The sequence below is a fragment of the Monodon monoceros genome, unplaced genomic scaffold (genome assembly GCF_005190385.1).
Source record: "Monodon monoceros isolate NGI ecotype Baffin Bay Population unplaced genomic scaffold, NGI_Narwhal_1 Super_Scaffold_3, whole genome shotgun sequence".
Taxonomy (NCBI): Eukaryota; Metazoa; Chordata; class Mammalia; order Artiodactyla; family Monodontidae; genus Monodon; species Monodon monoceros.
The window spans coordinates 67,450,603-67,468,664 of record NW_021703780.1 but is presented as its reverse complement, the minus strand read 5'-3'; the positions used below and the strand labels follow the sequence as shown (position 1 = coordinate 67,468,664).

The 18,062-nt window shown below is 42.1% G+C and overlaps 1 long non-coding RNA gene across 1 annotated transcript in view; it reads left to right on the top strand.

The window, feature by feature from the left end:
• Positions 1 to 4,413, top strand: part of LOC114907986 — a 41,812-nt gene extending 37,399 nt beyond the window's left edge. Inside the window, exons 3-4 of the long non-coding RNA XR_003796831.1 lie at positions 775 to 871; positions 4,393 to 4,413. This is a non-coding gene — a long non-coding RNA (uncharacterized LOC114907986). The remainder of the gene's footprint in view (positions 1 to 774; positions 872 to 4,392) is intronic.
• Positions 4,414 to 18,062: the final 13,649 nt, after the last annotated feature.

Below are 18,062 nucleotides of genomic sequence, written 5' to 3'. Positions count from 1 at the left end.
GCTCCGCGGCATGTGGGATCTTCCCGGACCGGGGCACGAACCTGTGTCCCCTGCATCGGCAGGCGGACTCTCAACCACTGCTCCACCAGGGAAGCCCGAACACTATGTTTTAATACAAGGAATTCAGCAGTAAAGAAAACAGATAGAAAGCCCTATGTTCATAGAGCTTCCATTCTAGTGGAGGATAACAGATAATAAACACAACAAATAGATAAATGATATAGTATATGGAGGAAAATAAAGCAGAAAAAGGGAAAGAAAGTGCCAGGAATTCTAAATAAGGTGGTCAGAGAAGGGTCCTCTGAGGTGACACTTGAACACAGACTTGAAGGAGATGAGAGAGTGAGCTCTGTGGACACCTGGGAGAAGAGAGTTCTAGGAGGAGGAGAGAGAAAATGCAAAAACCCTAAGATTCCTGTGGCTCTAGCAGAGTGAACAAGAATGACGATGGTAGGAAATGATGTCAGAGAGGTAATAGGGAGCCAGACCAGGTATGGCCTTGTAGACCATTTGTGGCAGAGAGGCTCAAGGTGGCACCCCATAATCCTGACTTCTGATGTTCACGCCTTTGTGTTGTTCCCTCCTGTGTGTGGACAAGATTTGTGACTTGATTTTAACCAAAAGATTATGGCAAAGATGATAGGATGTCATTCTTGTGATTAAGTTACATTGTATAAGATTCTGCTTTGCTAGTACACTTGCCCTAGTGCCTCTCTCTCTCTCTCTCTCTCTCTCCCCACCCCCAACCCACCACCACCACCTTGCTGGTTTGAGGAAGCAAACTTCTGTGAATCCCACAACCGCAAGGAACTGAATGCTGCCAACCATCACTCAAGTTAGAAAACAGGTGCTTCCCTGGTCGAGGCTCCAGGTGAGAACCTAACCCTAGCCAACAGCTTAACTGCAGCCTTGTGAGACCCTAAGCAGAGGACCCAGCTGAGTCATGCCTGGACTTCGGAACCACAGAAACTAAAATAATAAATGTGTGTTGTTTTAAGCCTCTAAATTTGTGGCAACTTACTACACAGCATAGAAAACTAATACCTTATTGTAAGGACTTAGGCTTTTACTTGGAATAAGATGGGAAGCCATTGGGGCATTTGCAGCAGAAGTGATATAATATGGCTTACGTTTTTAAAAGATAACTCTAGCCTCTGTTGAGAATAGTCTATAAGGCATAGGTATGGAAGCAGGGAGACCAATTAGGAGAGTATTGCAATAATCTAGGCAAGAGACAACGGTGGTTTGGACCAAGATGGTACAGGTGAATGTGGTGAGAAGGAGGATTCTAGATAAATTTTGAGATACACAAATAGACTGTTAGACCTCATCCTTACATATGATGAGACAGCACAGGATCATCAGACATTTGAGAAATATTAGGAATATTTCTAATATAGTAGGAGAAAAGAAAAGAAACAAACCTCAGAGAAAACAGATATAACCAGGGAGCAGAAGAAAACTCATTAGAATATCAGAGAAATGAGAAAAGCTATTTCATCCTTGAAATAATAACAGAATACTATATATAAAAGTTTTAAAGTAATAATCCAAGAACCCAAAAAGGACTCTTCAAGTTAAAAATATATGAAATTTTAAAATCTATGAAAATGTCCTTAAAAATCGAAGTAAAACAAAAAGACCAAGACATGAACAATAATACTGAAAAGGAAAGGGAAGTAGAAGTGGTACAGGAAGTCCAATTTCTAAATAATAATTCGAGACAGAGAACAAAGAAAACGTGAGAAGGAAATTTTCAAAAACAATTACTAAAAAAAAATAATAACTTGTAAAAAAATTTTTAAAAAGGGAAAATTTCTGAGAACTAAAGGACATCATCTTCCAGACTGAAAGGACCTACCGACCAACTGTCCAACACAGTGACTGAAAAACAACACAGGCCAGGCAAATTATTATAAATGTTCAGAACAGTAGAGTTAAATAAAAGATCCTAAAACACCCAGAGAGAAGAAACAGGCTATCTACAAAGAACTGGAAATCAAATGGTATCAGACTTATTGAGAGCAACACTGAAGCTGGAAAGCACTAGAACGCCTTCAGAATTCTCATGTGTTGGGAAATTATTTTTTATCTAGAATTCTACACCCAAAAACATGAGAGTGGAAAATAAACACAAAATTTTTTTCAGTTTCTAAAGATTTATCTCCCATATACTCTTTTTCAAAAAGCTACTGAAAGATATATTTCACCAAAATAGAGGATTAAACCAAGAAAAAGAGAGGTATGAGAGCCAGGAATTGGGGCTAGAACACAGAAGATGAGCTGAACTGAAGGACTTCTCAGATGATGGAAAAAAGAAGTTCTAGGAAAACCCCATATGTGTTCCTGGAGAAGGACAGGTCCAGACTGGGAGGGAAGGACAGAAGGCTGCCAAAGGGATACCTCCAGGAAAGGAACATGAAACTGAAAGCTAAATTTTGCATCTATTAGAATAGAGACAATAAATAATGTCTAAAACAATAACCCAAGAGATCATAGTACATAAATATTGGTTTTGAAAATATAAAGAGAACCTGAAAAAGTGGTTTAATAGGTTGAAGGTGGTTGCCTCTTGGATTGGGAGAGAGCATGGGATCACTGATTTTTGTTATTAGCCCTACTTGAATTTTAGATATATGTTAATTTATTCTATTACCAGTAGTAAAAGTTAGTTTTTAAAAATTTAAGTGGTTTATAACCCAGAATTTGGCAACATCACAGCGGGGGAAATGCAATATTTTGCATTAAAATGAAATATTTAAAAAATATTTTTACAGGTCATTTGCAGAAATAAAATATTTCAACCACAATTGTTGAGAATTTTATCTCTTTCCTCTCCAGCTTCCCTTCTATCACACTTCTAGAGTTGGCACCATTAGAGTAGAGATGATTTGGGGAATCTGGATAAGGGGAAGTTGAATTGTGGATACATTTAGTTTTGCTTTACTGGGAAATATTTATAAGGCTCTTCTATGTAGAGTTGTTTTTGCTTTCACTTGTAATCTAAGAAAGACCCCCAGGAATGCTCCTACTGTCCACCATATCAGGTATCTATCCTGATATGAAGGTGCAGAAGTAAGGCCGTGTCATGATATGAACATGTCCTATGGCACCCAGCCCCAGAAGTATGTGAGTGGTGCAGGAGAATCAAGGTTTGAAATGTACATAACTAGAAGCTAGCCTATGGAAAATTCTTCCAATCGTCAGACATGTGAAACTGTGAATGAAGGATAAAGTTTTCATTGATGCCAGGTCAAAAGAGAAGTTTTCCCCTAAAAGAAATATACTTGATAGTAAGGCCAATACAAATATAAAAAAAAACATTTTTTTCTTTGTTGGTGGGAATCATACAAAACAGAATTTATCAGAATACTTGTCTTTAAATTTCCTGCTGACTTAACATGAAATATGAGTTTGATGAAGACAGTATAAATTAACATTAAGCTACTAAAATGAGAACATCAGTGACAAACTGGTTAATGAGTATTGTCAATTTAAGGGCTACTTATGGTTGGTCACTGCACACACACAAAAATTTTTTTATCTTATAACTTACATATAAAAGAAAAAGAAAATAAAAGAAAATATGATCGTAATGAGCTGTGAAGCTAAAAGAAACTTTTCTAAATCATTACCAATAGAAATGAAATTTGATCAACCATGTTAAAGGGAAGACGGAATTATCCTTCCTGTCTCCATAGAAAATGATACTCATTGTCATGTGAAGAGATGACCAGAGGATGCTGCAGGGAAAAAGTCTTAGAGAGGTATGACAGGCAGTTAACTAATTTTAAACATAGTAAGTGTTTATCACGTTTGTGGTACTTATCAGCTTTTAATATTTTCGTGTTTTGTTGCCATTTCTCGTTTCATGGTAAATACATGCCCAAGTTCCTACCTAATTTTGTATTTCTAATTTTGATTCTTTGTTTAAAGACAGGGCCCCCAAATTGAATAAGATTTGTGTCCCATAATACCTGAATCTGCCCTTGGTGGAACTTCCACAGATGTAGAACATCATCTAGTTCAGTAATTCTCAAGGGAGGCAGTACTGCCTGCACCCCCTTACCCCCACTCCAGCAAGTTTTCGAAATTGTGGTGGGTGTTTTTGTTGTTCTCCCAGTAATTTGGAGTGAACCTCTTAGCATTTGGTAGGGGTGGTGAGGGACACTCAACATCCTGTACCGTAGGGAAGAGTCCCACCCACAGAAAACTGTCTCACTCCTCCTCTGACTTCCCAAGGTCCAGCCAGCCAATTACATAAGTGAAAGTGTGTGTTTAATTATCTGAGCCTAGAACAAAACTCCTTTCTACATATAAGCACATGGTTTTTTTTTTTGGTTTTTTTTTTTGCACAGTTTAAATATATACTGACTTTTTTTTTTTTTTTAGGAAAGCAACCCAGAAGGGAAGATCATGCTTTATTTTGTTTGGAACTTTACCAAGAAACCTTCACCATTTTGGAAAGTCAAATCACTGACAGCAATACCGCTAGTTGTATTTGATGGTCAATAAAAATGATAAATGAATGCCAACACCACACAGAGTTGCAGCATTTGTAGCTGTCACATTTATGGTGATTTTACGTATAGCTGCAGATATCCGATGACTTTATATCTTCTGATGTAGGTGGGCCTGAGCATTTACATATTGAAATACATATTGTTTTATATAAAATACTTTCCTTTTATTTCTTTTTTCTGTTACAGTTAAGATACTATATTGATTTTTAAAATCATGTATGTTAAGTAGATTATATTATCTCTGAATTCCATTTCAGAATAGTAAAAGAGGAGCTTCAAATAAAAGAGAAGACAATAGTATGGCTGAAAACCACTGATTAAGTTTAACTGCCTCCTTTCATAGTAAAGAAACTGAGGCTATACCTATTCAATCTATACAGGTTACAAAGTCTGTCAGTAACAGTGCTAGGACCAGAACCCAGGACCCCTCTCTACTTTCAGGGCCCATAGCACCAGACCAAGCAACTTTCCAGTATTCTCAGGTATTACCAAGAATCTAACCACTGTTAAAATAGGAATGCCACAGGGAAAGGGAGGTGAAACAATGTCCAACATTAACACCTACACTTGAATGGTATGATCTTATTTTTTTTAAGTGGCCCAGAAGTTTAGAGAATCTTCCTGCCTGGATCAGACACTGGGAAGAGTGTCAAAGTTGTAAAAGTCATTAAGAAAGGATGTGGAGAGAAAGTGACCAAAAATGCCAAAGACAAACGTCCTCAGCAGCAGTCTTTTGCCAAATGTTAATGCTGAGAGTAATCCTACTGGAGAAGACATTTCACGTGCCATCTGACCTGGCAGTGGCATTGCCATGACCAGTGCATCCCACCCCTGCAGTCTCAGCACCCATCTGACCTGGAGGCAGGGAAGGAAGGTAATGTCACTAGTCATAGGGACTGTCCTAGAAGAATGGCCATTGCTATGACACTTGAGAGAACGCTCATGTAAATGGGCTTAATTCCAACCACCTTGAGTCAGGCTCAGAATATTAATTTCCTGGGCATACAGGATCCTGCCTGGATTGAAGTGCAAAAAAACAGCTGAGTTTCCCAAGTAACCTAGAAATCCACACTGAAAAAGGAAGGTAGGTTCTTTCAAACAATCCAAGGATTGGCAATGAGGATGAAGAAGAGGCCAGACCTGCCATTCAAGCATGAGTAGCTTAATTCTGGTGCGTTTTCAAGAATCAGGAAAACCAACCATAAAATTAGCTTCAATAGATAATACTATACATGTATGTGTCTAAAAACCACACTTTTATCCCCCCACCATTACCACCCCAAACCAGCTCTTCCTTCTATTTCCATCCAGGGTACCATTATTCTTATAAACTCAAAACCTCAGCCTTTAGACTATACCTGGTCCCTCACTCTGTACATTCAATCAGTTGCTAGATTTCCTCTGAAACTTTCTTATGTCCCAGTTTTGTACTCTTTCTGCTACTAGTTTAAGCCTCATGCTCTTTCGCCTGAATACCGTAGGAACTGCCTAACCTGTCTTTCTCCCTTTTCTCCATTTGTCTTGCCAGGTAAGGATCCTAAAGGGCAGGACCAATTATATCATTCCATCCACGCATTTATTTGCTCATTCTTTCTTTCATTCATGCATCAAATACTTGGACCATTATGTGCCAGGCAATTGGAATACACTGGTGAGTGTGTCACAGCCCCCCCTGAAGGAGCTTCCTACCTGGAGATGGACACAGAAAATTCAGTAAGTGTTAGAGTTCAGAGAGGTGGGTGGTATGACAAGGTGACCATGGGGGAGGGGGCACCCTGCACCAGGGTCCAACTCAGTTAGGGGACAGGGAAGACCTTTGGAGGAAATGATAGGTGAAACCTCAAGAATAAGTTAGCGTGGGCCATAAATAAAGGGATGGGAGAGAAGGTGGAGACACAGAGGCAATAGAACAGGGAGTCTTGGTGAACAGCAAGTAGCTCATCATTTCAGTGGGTGTGTACCTGCAAGTGGATGTAGAAGGAATAAGCTAGAAAGACCACTGGAGGGAGGATCAAGCGTATTATAAACTCTGCCAAAACTCTTCAGATACTTATCAAATTAAATGCCCTTTCCTCATCCTGGCACCCAAGGCTCTATCCACTGTGACTTGGTCTACCTCCTGGTCTTCTTTCCTGCTCTCTAGACTTTTATTCTGACACTGACTGTTCTATGATGAGCCTTATACGTCTTCCCTCTTCCTCTCTCCTCGGTCACCCTAACCTTGGCATTGGTTCTCAAAACACACACGCACACACACACACACATACATCCCAAAGGTGGGCCTCACTTTAAGAAAATTCAATATGGGAAATCCGGGAGTGGTAAATAGGTATATAATAGGTTGAGGAAAGACAGGATAAATCATGCCTCAACGTACTCAAGGTTAATCACAGTGATTCTAAGTAGCAGTTCTTGAGTATATGACAGTGTTATCTTATATGCCATGAACAGCTTTACAAAGTCCCTGAGCTAGAGGGAAAAAACTTAAAGCTTAATATGTAAGGAACTACTTTTGAATCAAAGACAAATTAGAAATAAAGATAGTCATCTTTCTTCTCTGAATGGGAATCAAGAAGAAAGTCACATTCTATTTACTGAAATTCATCTTACACATCACTTTTTAGAAATGCAGTTCTTGCAAAAGTAAAATACACTTGAATTATTCACTAAAAAACTAACTAAATAAATAAATAAATCACTAATACCTTCACTCATCCAACATTTACTGGATACATCCATGTGCCAGGCAATACAGTACACAGAAGGGATAGAGGCTTGAATAAGGTGAGCTTTGAGAGTATATTATTTGGTAGGAAAAGAGTCCCATATCAGAAAATACAATAGGCGCTAACACTGACCTTGGCAGCCTGTAAGGGCCAAGCAGGAGCCATTTCAGATGAGATGGTGAAATCATAGGGTGGGGGTGGGGGGAAGTATCTGAAGTTCAGATCATAGTTCTGACTCTGCCAGTAAGTTACTATATGGTTTTAGGGCGAAACACATACAATTTGGGCCCCAATTTCTCCACCTATAATGTGAGGGAGTGGATCAGTTGATTCTGAAGTCCCTTTAATCCAATAGCAATCAAAACTGAGAATAATTATCAGAGGCTTGGCTTTGAACAGTTGGTAGACCAGTGAATATGCAAGTAACTAAGGATGATCACTGGAGAGCAGAAGGGGACGATGATACTGTGTTTGATGTGATCATGTGTGTACACAGGATGGAACATGAGCATGATGAAGAGATGAAGAAACTGAAGCATCACAAAATTAAATGCCCAAGATGATACCACAGTTCTGCTGTAAAATGCACAGATAATTTGCATGAGGTTGTTTACTATATTACTCTCTAATTGGTCTCCACTTGTTCTCCAAAATGAGTGATTTATTTAGAACTTACATGTATTGATAGATAACCAACAAGGACCTACTGTGTAGCATGGGGAATGCTACTCAATATTCTGTGATAACCTATATGAGAAAAGAATCTAAAAAGGAATGAATGTATGTATTATATATGTATAACTGAATCACTTTGCTGTACACCTGAAACTAACACAACATTGTAAATCAACTATACTCCAATAAAATTAAAATTTTAAAAAAGACAGAGTCTCAGAACGCTTCTGGCATTAGATCATCTATTTGGTTTGTATATTGTCGGCTTCCCCCACTAGAGTGTAAGATCCATGTGGGCAGGAACTCTGTCTCCCGTACCTTGAACTGGGCCTGATACAGAATAAGCACTTTATAAATATTTTTGATTTGCTAGATAAATGTTAAGTGCTCTGAGAAAGACAAACAACCTAAGATATTTTCTCAACTCTAAAGGACATTTTCAAGGGGCACTTGGATCTATTGAACAATACAGAATACTTAACAAGCAAGAATCAAATTATTTAACATAGACTGTACTGTAGAGTTGAGAAAATAGACTAAAATGATCAGGAAATGCTGTAGTGATTGGGGAAGCTGCCAAAAGAAGTGTAACTTGAATCAGAATCTGAAACATGAAAAGCTTGGGGTTTGGAAGGAGGGAGTTGGAAAGCAATGAGCAAAAGCCAATGAAAATGGCCCAGAAGACCAGACAGACTTTAAGAGAGCTCTTTTTGGGGAAGAAAGTGGGAAGTCAAGGTGTAAGGGCAGGTGAACAACAGATTACCAAAGATATCCAAACAAAGAGAAGGGTTTGGACTCGATGTGATAGAGACAGGAAGTCCAGAAATAACAAGATTAAAAACTTCCCTTCCAGAGTGTGTAGAGAAAATGGAACCTTCCTACACTGTTGGTGGGAATGTAAATTGGTGCAGCCATTAGGGAAAACAGTATGGACACTCCTCAAAAAACTAAAAATAGAACTACCATATGATCCAACAATCCCACTCCTGGACATATACCTGGACAAAACTATAATTCGAAAAGATACGTGCACCCCTATGTTCATAGCAGCACTATTCACAATAGCCAAGACATGGCAACAACCTAAATGTCCATCGACAGATGAATGGCTAAGGAAGATGTGATATTATATATAATATATATTATATTATTCCATTATGCATATATAATGGAATATTACTCAGCCATAAAAAAGAGTGAAATAATGCCATTTGCAGCAACATGGACGGAACTAGAGATTACCATACTAAGTGAAGTAAGTCAGAAACAGAAAGACAAATACCATATGATATCACTTTTATGTGGAATCTAAAATATGACACAAATGAACTTATCTCCAAAACAGAAACAGACTCACAGACGTAGAGAACAGACTCATGGTTGCCAAGAGGGGGTGGGGGAGGGATGGATTGGGAGTATGGGATTAGCAAATGCAAACTATATAGGATGGATAAACAGCAAGGTCCTGCTATGTAGCACAGAGAACTATATTCAATTCCCTGTGATAAACCATAATGGAAAAGAATATGAAAAAGAAAAGATATATGTATGTATAACTGAATCACTTTGCTGTACAGCAGAAATTCACACAACATTGTAAATCAACTATACTTAAATAAAATAAATTTAAAAAATAAAACTTTCCTCCCAGATTAGATTGCAGCAACTCTCCTTTTCTTGGGTCCTCGACAAACAATGACCAGGGCTGGTTATACAGTAGTTATTTAATTAGCACTTCTGATAGATAGAATTTCAATCAAAGACCCCATCAGTCTTCCATCAGTCTTTTATTACTCAGACACCACACCACTGGAAAGGGGGAATTGCATAATTTTATTTCCCATCCGTCTTTTATACCTTTTTTCATGTCTGCTGCTGTTTACAGTCCCGGGGGAAAAAATGTATTACCAACAAAGTCATTGCCTCATTAGGAAGCAGGGTCTGACCTGAAACCAATTTTTCAGAACAATGACTTGTTAAATGCTGAAAAATGCAGTGTTTAGTCATGGAGAAAATAAAGACAATTCACCATGCAATTGGGGTTTTTTTTAATACTAAAAGATGAGAATTTTAACAAGGCGGGGGTGGGGGGGAACCAGTCCATTATCAAGTCTCTGCTCCTTCAAAAAGGGATACAGAACATGCTCCTTCGTGCACAAAGAGAAAAGGCTTCTTTCTCCCCCCACTCCCTATATTTTCTTACTGAAAATTCAGAATGAATGTGAGCCTTATAAGAAGGTGAGGGAGCTTAGAAAGAAGGGTGTGTGGCGTTCAGAACAAATCTCTCTGTGAAGGGCAAATTGGGTGAGCGATTGCAGGTGACAGCATGAGGGGAGTGCAGGCTTCCAGGGTGGCCAATGGCGGCTGATTTCTCTAAGGAGGACAGCAGGGTCTGGATGCTGAGAGGAAGAGTTACAAAATTCAGAGAGCGGGAAATCAACTGCAAACATCAACATGAAATGGACCAAAGGTGATGCCGGTTTTACTTAAGAAGTATCTCAGAATAATTCAGTAGGAATAACTCCCATCCTATCATTTATTTGCTCTCTGAAAGATAAATGGATAGCAAGTGGAAAGCATTTGACTCCTTCCATTAAGAAGACCTCTGAAGGAAGAAGGAGACAGAATACTAATGCTACAATATGGTTTTAGCATAGCTAGAAAATGTCCCAAGCTATTGCTTAACATGGCCCCGAGTGCATAGGTCAGGGTTCATTTCTTCTGTGAACTAGTTGCTCTCCCTCTGCTCCTGGCCACAGATTTTAACCATAACTCCAACAAGTGAGTCAACAAAATGTGTACCATATGTCACAAGGGAGACCAGATCAGAGAACGGAAGTAGCTTTACTCAAATTTATGTTCACTTTTGGAGAAAATATCTAAAACATAACTTCAAACTATGTCCACCATATCGGATTTTTTATCTTTAAAAATAATGTAAAATGAAGAAAGCAGAAAACATCCCTGACACAGGGCAGGCTTTCCAGAGTGTCAAGCAGTTGCTACTCCTTTGTCCCGGGTGGTCCCATGCCGGTCTTGTTGAAGAGGACTGTGGAAACGCAGGCTTTCAGCGGCATAGCCCTAACTATTTCAGACATATTCATCCTTCCCTTCCAGCTCTGAGAGTGTGTAGGACTGTAGATCCACCTTTAATTTAGAGCTACATGGTTTGGCTCTTAATTATAAGCTACATTATCACTATAGTTTAATGTATGCATCTTAATCTCATCTCCTCATTTACTGTAAATTGTAAGTTCTTTGGAATGAGAGGTTATTTTCACTTTCGTCTTTTCCAAAATGCCTATAAAAACATTGGGCACACATTTTGGAAAACAGGTTGGCAATTCTTCAAAAATTTAAACACAGAGTTACCCTCTGACCCAGCGATTCACTCTTATACCCAAGAGAACTGAAAACGTACTTTCACAAAAATGTGTACACAAATATTCAGATCAGCATTGTTCATAATAGCCCAAAATGGGAAACACTCCCCATGTCCATCAACTGGTGAATGGATAAACCAAATGCGGTATATCCATACAAAAGACTATTGTTTAACCATAAAAAGGAATGAAATACTGATACATACTACAACATGAATGACCCTTGAAAGTACTCTGCTCAGTGAAAGAAGCCCAACACAAAAGGCCATATATGTGATTCCACTTATATAAAATGTCCAGAAGAGGCAAATCCATGGAGACAGAAAGTAGATTTGTGGATGCCAGGAGCTAGGCGGGAGGGAAGACTGGGGAGTGACCGCTGATGTGTATGGAGTTTCTTTTGGGGGTGATGAAATGTTCCGAAATTAGACTCTCATGATACTTGCACAATTTTGTGAATACAGGAAAAACACCACTCAATTGTATACTTTAATAGGTGAATTTTATGGTATATGAATTATATCCCAATTTTTTAAAGGTCGGGCACATAGAAGAATTAGTGCTTGAAAGTGACTTGTTTAGAAATATTTTAGGGGAAAAAAACCCCCAGAAACTATGCTTAGTGACTTTGGCACAGTTGTTCCTTCCTGTTACCATGTTATAAGCTAGAAGCTTTCTCCACTCCTGGATGCTTCCTGAGAGAGGCTGTGCAGCGGCCAGGGAAAGTGCCCAGGCCGCCTGCAGCAGGGAGCATAACTGACTGATGGCCCAGCTGCTCCTGCTGTAGATTGGCCACCGCCCTTGTGCCAGGCTTCTGCTGGCCGCTCCCAGCCAATGACTGAGGACAGCAGGGCTACTAAGGCGGGCTCATTCCAGCAGGGCACACACTCTTCCAACAGGCAGCTTTGGCTCGAGGACTCTCCATCCACCTGCCATCACTAAGTTGAGTGGTGGCTCTCCTCGGCGGGCCAGAGCTCATGATAGGAAAGGTCATCACAGAGCCAGGCTTGTTAATATCTATGAGGATGATGGGGTCCAAAGTCACAGTGGCCCGGGAGGCAGTCAAGGGGGCTTGACACTCAGAGAGTTTGGAGATAGTTAATAGAGCACAGTGTTCCTGCAGGTGAAATAGATAGGCAGCCATCAAGAATGCTATTTAATTTAACGTCGATAAGAGGGTGAAAGGGCAAGAATGGAGGAACAAGAGGCTGAGGGTGGTCACCTCAGTAAAAAGTCACTTTGCCTTCTCAGCTCCCAGATCCAAGGCAATTTGTAGATCTGGAATCCACTGCCTTAAAAGATGTGAGGCGGACAGGTATGTAGGACCCACAATAGCACAGCAAGTATATACTGTAATGATTCCTTCTGCAAAGGACCTAGGGCCATTTACTCATGTGATTATATGGATTCGGAAGTTTCCAGGCTTTTTGAGAACTACCGGACACAGGATCTGAGTTAACATTGATACCTGGGGACCCAAAGCATCATCACGCCCCCCTGTTGTTATCTTAGGCGAGGCCATGTAGTAAGTACATCCTGGCTATCATCCAGCTCTCAGTGGGCGCAGTGATCCACCCAGTGATCATTGCCCCAGTCCCTGACTGTATGATTGGAAGTGATATACATGGCAGTTGCAGTAACCCTCACATTCGGTCCTTGGCCTGCGGGGTAAGAGCTATCAGAGTGGAAAAGGCCAGGTGGAAATTCTGAAACTGAGTCCCCACAAGCCAAGATAGTAAATCAAACACAATATCACTTAGTAGGGATGGAGATTAGTATCATCATTAAAGACCTACAGGATGGAAGACCTATCATACTTTCAGTTCACCAGTCTGGCCCCTGCAGAAACTGGATGGCTCCCAGAGGATGCCTGTAGACTACAAGCTCAACCAAGTAGTAGTCCCGACTGTAGCCGCTGCTCTGGGCCTAGGATTAATGCTAGATCAATCTAACAAGGCCTCAAGTACAGAATGTGTGTTCGATTTGGCTAATGCATTCTTTCCCATTCAGCATTCACATGGGACCAATAACAATGTTCATTTACAATAATGCCTCAGGGTTATGTTAATTCTCCTGCCCTCTATCGTGATATAGTCAGAAGCCCTCTGGTCACCTGGCCATCCCACAGAACATCAGACCAAAACATTCCATCAATGACAGGATGAGCAAAAGCTGTGGTACACTAGAGGCCTTGATAAAACACACTTGTGGCAGGGATGGAAGATAAACCCCTTGAAGCATCAGGGACCTGTCACTTCAGCGAAGTGTTTAGAGGTCCAATAATCAGGGGCATGCCTGATTTGGGTGGAGCCCAAAGCAGGAAAGGGCTATACGGCAGGTACTACAGACCTGTCCTGATACTTGGGCCATATTATCCAGCGGACCCTATCATGCAGGGGGTGTTAGTGGTGGAAAAAAGACACGCTGTGGAGTCTATGGTAATCCCCAGTGGGAGAATCACAATGTAGCCCCCTGCGATTCTGGAGCAAGGCCATGCCATCTGCAGTGGAGGGTTTTATGCCTCTTGAAAAACAGTTCCTGAGGGGGTCCTGATAGAGACAAAATGCTTGGCCCTGGGGTAACCAATATAGCTGTCCATGAAGAGCTGCATCTGTTGGACCTGCCAAGTCATAAAGTGGGACAGGCCCAGCCTCAGCCCATCATAAGATGAAATGTGCATCTGTAATTGAGCTTGAGCAGGAACAGAGGGCACAGTCCCCAGATCACCCACCACAGCTGCTCCAGTGCCTCCCTCTGAGCTTGCATCTATGGCCATACAGGGAGTTCTACACAACCAGCTGAAAGAGCAGGAAAAGGCCCAAGTTTGGCTTTCCAATGACTTACAAATTTGTATTGTATGTGAATTACATCCCAATTTTTTAAACGTTTGGTCACAAGCTGTATGTGGATACAAACTGAAAATGGACAGCAACTGTATTGCAGCCACGTTCAGAGTTGGTCTTGAAAGACAGCAGAGACAAAAAATCTTCCCTGTGAGTTGAGTTACGAGCAGAGCTCTTGGTCGTGCCCATGTGGAGAAGTGGCCCAAAGTGAGAATATGCAAAGATTCTGGAGTGGTGGCCAGTGGCTGGCCCTTTACTTCAGGGCACCTGGGGAGGGTCTCGGGTAGTGCCTGGTAGAGGTAGAGCTCTGGGGTAGAGCTGGTGCTCCCTCGCCTTATAACTGTAAACAGATGTGTAGCAACACCAGCCTGAGAAGGGTATGATTACCAAGAGCTCAGGCCCTTGAGATGAAGGTTTGGGTCACAATACCAGTAAGTTGCTGCCACCTACCAAGGTAATGGCTGAGGGTGACGGGAATTTAGGATGGATGATGGAGGAAGAAGAGGATGAGCCGTTCTTGTGGCCCAGAGACCAACCACAACAATGGGTCATTGTTCATCCCATTAACCTCTTCTAGGCTCCCCTCAGGAAGAGAGGCTGACAGGAGCTATGCAGAAGCTGCTCCCTGAGCTGTGGAAAGCAGTAGATCTGTGCAGAGCAAGGGATGGACCCTGGTGGCCCTGAAAATGCACGGCTCAGACCTCCTGCTGTGGGGTGGGTAATTGACAACAATTAAGCACATTGGGGAGATTAAGGTGGCTCAATCCAGCAAGAGGCAGGACTTCTCCAGTGTGTAACCAGCTTGAGGACTCCCCATCGGCCTGGCTGAACCTCTTTTGGCTGTGTTTTCGTCCAAGACTCTTCTTCTTTCCTTCTTCCTTCCTCAGGTGTCAGATCTACATCACCGCGTCGGCCTTCCCCTGCTCCCCACGTCCCCCTCAGGAACGCTCTTGTGTGTCTAATGCCACCTTGGAGTCTGCTTCTCCACAGACTTGAACTAACACAGGCTGATTTTAGCTGGGCTCTGTGAGCAGAGAATAAAGTTGTGAACAGATACTATGTGGATGCAGGGGATTTTTGTCATTATCCACTCTGCCCCAAATAGGTGTCATTATTACCTCCTACCAGGAGCCGAGGAGTGATTGAGTGCAGTGCATTAGCCAGCATCTAAAACACTAGAAATGATGAATGAGGTAAATGTCAAAGCTGCATTTTATCAGTTCTCTTTATCCACTCCATTTCTACTGAATAGACAGTGAGAAGTTCCTGTCCATTCCTTACCTGCCCAGTCAGTCCCTAACACACACTGCCAGGAGTGCCAGGATTCGGAGGCCTCTGAGGGACTCTGGGTTTCTGCAGAAACACAGATGATTTAGAATCTAACTAGAAAAATAGGCAAGCTCATTTATTGCTGTAGGAGGGCTCCAAACCTCCCGTGAGCAAACCAGTGAACCACAGCCCACTCAACCTAGCTACCCTAGCCAGTGGGGCACATGTCAATGTAGAGCCAGGGCCCACTGGTGTATTTTCAACATTCTCACATACCTCCTTCCTGGGATCCCTCTCCACATCGGGAGGCTCCTCCCAACATCCTAGGAGGGTGTGCATGAGTGATAGCAACTTAATACGCTTTCTTTCTCAAGGGTTGAGCACTCTGAAAAGACTTCCAGTGGAAAACAATTTTAACTGTAGGGAAACTCTTCTGGAAAAGGAGGAATCCTTCCAACCCCTATCACTTGTAGCAGGTCCTACTGTGCACAGGGAACCGTGCTAGGCTGGCTGAAGCTTTAAAATCAGAGATCACTTTCAAATATGTTGTCTAACAACTAATGAGATCCTCAATCAACAGAAGAAAACAGGGCAGGGACTGGCATTCTAGTTCACAGAGAAGGAAAGAGGCTCAAAGGTGAAATGATTTGCTCAAGACCACAGAGTCAGAGCCTGTTCTTCTCACTTCCCGACTAGTTTGCCCACCCTTAAAAGAGTATTTAGTCTTTAAGTTTACTATTTATTCTTTACTATGAAGACAATCACATCTATTTCATCAACAAAGGCAAATGAGTCTGGAGATGTCACTTTCAAGATTTTAAAAATCCTAAGTAGTGCCTGTGTTGGATGCTGTGATGCTCTACACTGATCTGCCTTCAGGGATGAAAGTCACTCCCAGGTCCTAGGAGTGCTGCCAGCCAAAAGCCCTCAGCTATGAGCCCCTACACAAATCACCCTGGCTGATGACAGCCGCATTTTCAATCTCATGGCCCCTTACCAAAGCATCTTGCATCCAGTGACTTTTTGACATGGCGGCTTAAGACTAAGCCCTCTTGCCCCAACTTGGGGCAAAATCCTAAAGGGTCATGGATCTCAGCTTCTGAGCTCCCTCTGGGGTCAGCTGAGGCCTCCACTGAGACTGCATCACAGCTCCATTTCCCTTCCCCTCCACAGGTTTTGATCCTAAGAGCAATTCCTAATAAATTTTTTGCATGCTAATCTTAAGTTGGTACCAGGCATAGTCAGAGAAAGTGGACATCAGGTTAGGATTTTGGAAGTGGATGACCCAGTTGGCAATGAGGATCCCATCACTAGTGGGACTGTGTGGTACTAGGTGGCATAAGGTAGCACTGTAATCGTTAAAATTTCATCTGTGGTGAACTGGGATGCTACACTGGTGGAAAGAAAGGCATTGGCTGGCGTGATGTATCATGCATTAGAGAAATAGTAAGAGTAAGGGTAATGAAGTTGCATGGCTATTGCCAAACACAATTGACACTATGGAAAAAGATAATGAGGGCTTCCCTGGTGGCACAGTGGTTGAGAATCCGCCTGCCAATGCAGGGGACACTTTGATCCCTGGTCCGGGAAGATTCCCAGGTCGCGGTACAACTAAGCCCGTGTACCAACTACTGAGCCTGCGCTCTAGAACCCGTGAGCCACAACTACTGAGCCCACGTGCCACAACTACTGAAGCCCATGCACCTAGAGCCTGTGCTCTGCAACAAGAGAAGCCACCACGATGAGAAACCCGCTCACCACAACAAAGAGTAGACCCCGTTCACCACGACTAGAGAAAGCCCGCACGCAGCAACGAAGACCCAATGCAGCCAAAAATAAATTAGTTAATTAATAAATTTTTTTAATTAATGAAAAGCTGAGAGCGATTAATCATCAATTAAAAGCTGAGTGTAGGGACTTCCCTGGGGTCCAGTGGTAAAGACTCCTCGCTTCCAATGCGGGGGATGCAGGTTCGATCCCTGGTCAGGGAACTAAGATCCCACATGCTGTGTGGTGCAGCCAGAAAAAAAAAAAAAATTAAGAAAGCAAAAAGTTGAGTGTAAAAGCCAGATGGCCTCTTAAATAGCATGTGAAGAGGCTGTTATCATCTGTAGTGGGAGGGTAGAAAAGGCTGAGGGTTGGTCCCAGGACTTAATAGTCAGAGCAGCTGAGCTCCAAGGTACATTACAGTCCCAACCAGTATAGATTTGCTATACCAAGGATAGAGTCCTGGTTGGGAAAGAACGGGACCATGACTCATAGGATGGAGGCATCTGGGTTGATCCACCTGGAAATGCTAAATTCCTATATTTCCCCTAAACTTCTGAACCTGCTGAAGTGGCCCACTCCTCCCTATTAGGGGATAGCACTCCCCTGTCGCTTGGAGGTGACACAGAGGCTTCTCCCCAGCAAAACAACGTGTTTTGGATTCAACCTCACCTCCCCTTCCCATCATTAGGCCAATAACAAGGTTTAAGTCACAACAAAATCCAGCTCTGTAACTGTAAATATTAAGTGCAGGCAGCTGGGAGCGAAGTGCGGGAAAAGGATCTGGCCATGGGGAGGGAGGAAGGGGCCACCAAGGAGCTGCAGGTCCTCGCCAGCACGCAGGAGTGAGGCAGGCACGCAGGGCTGCATCCTGAG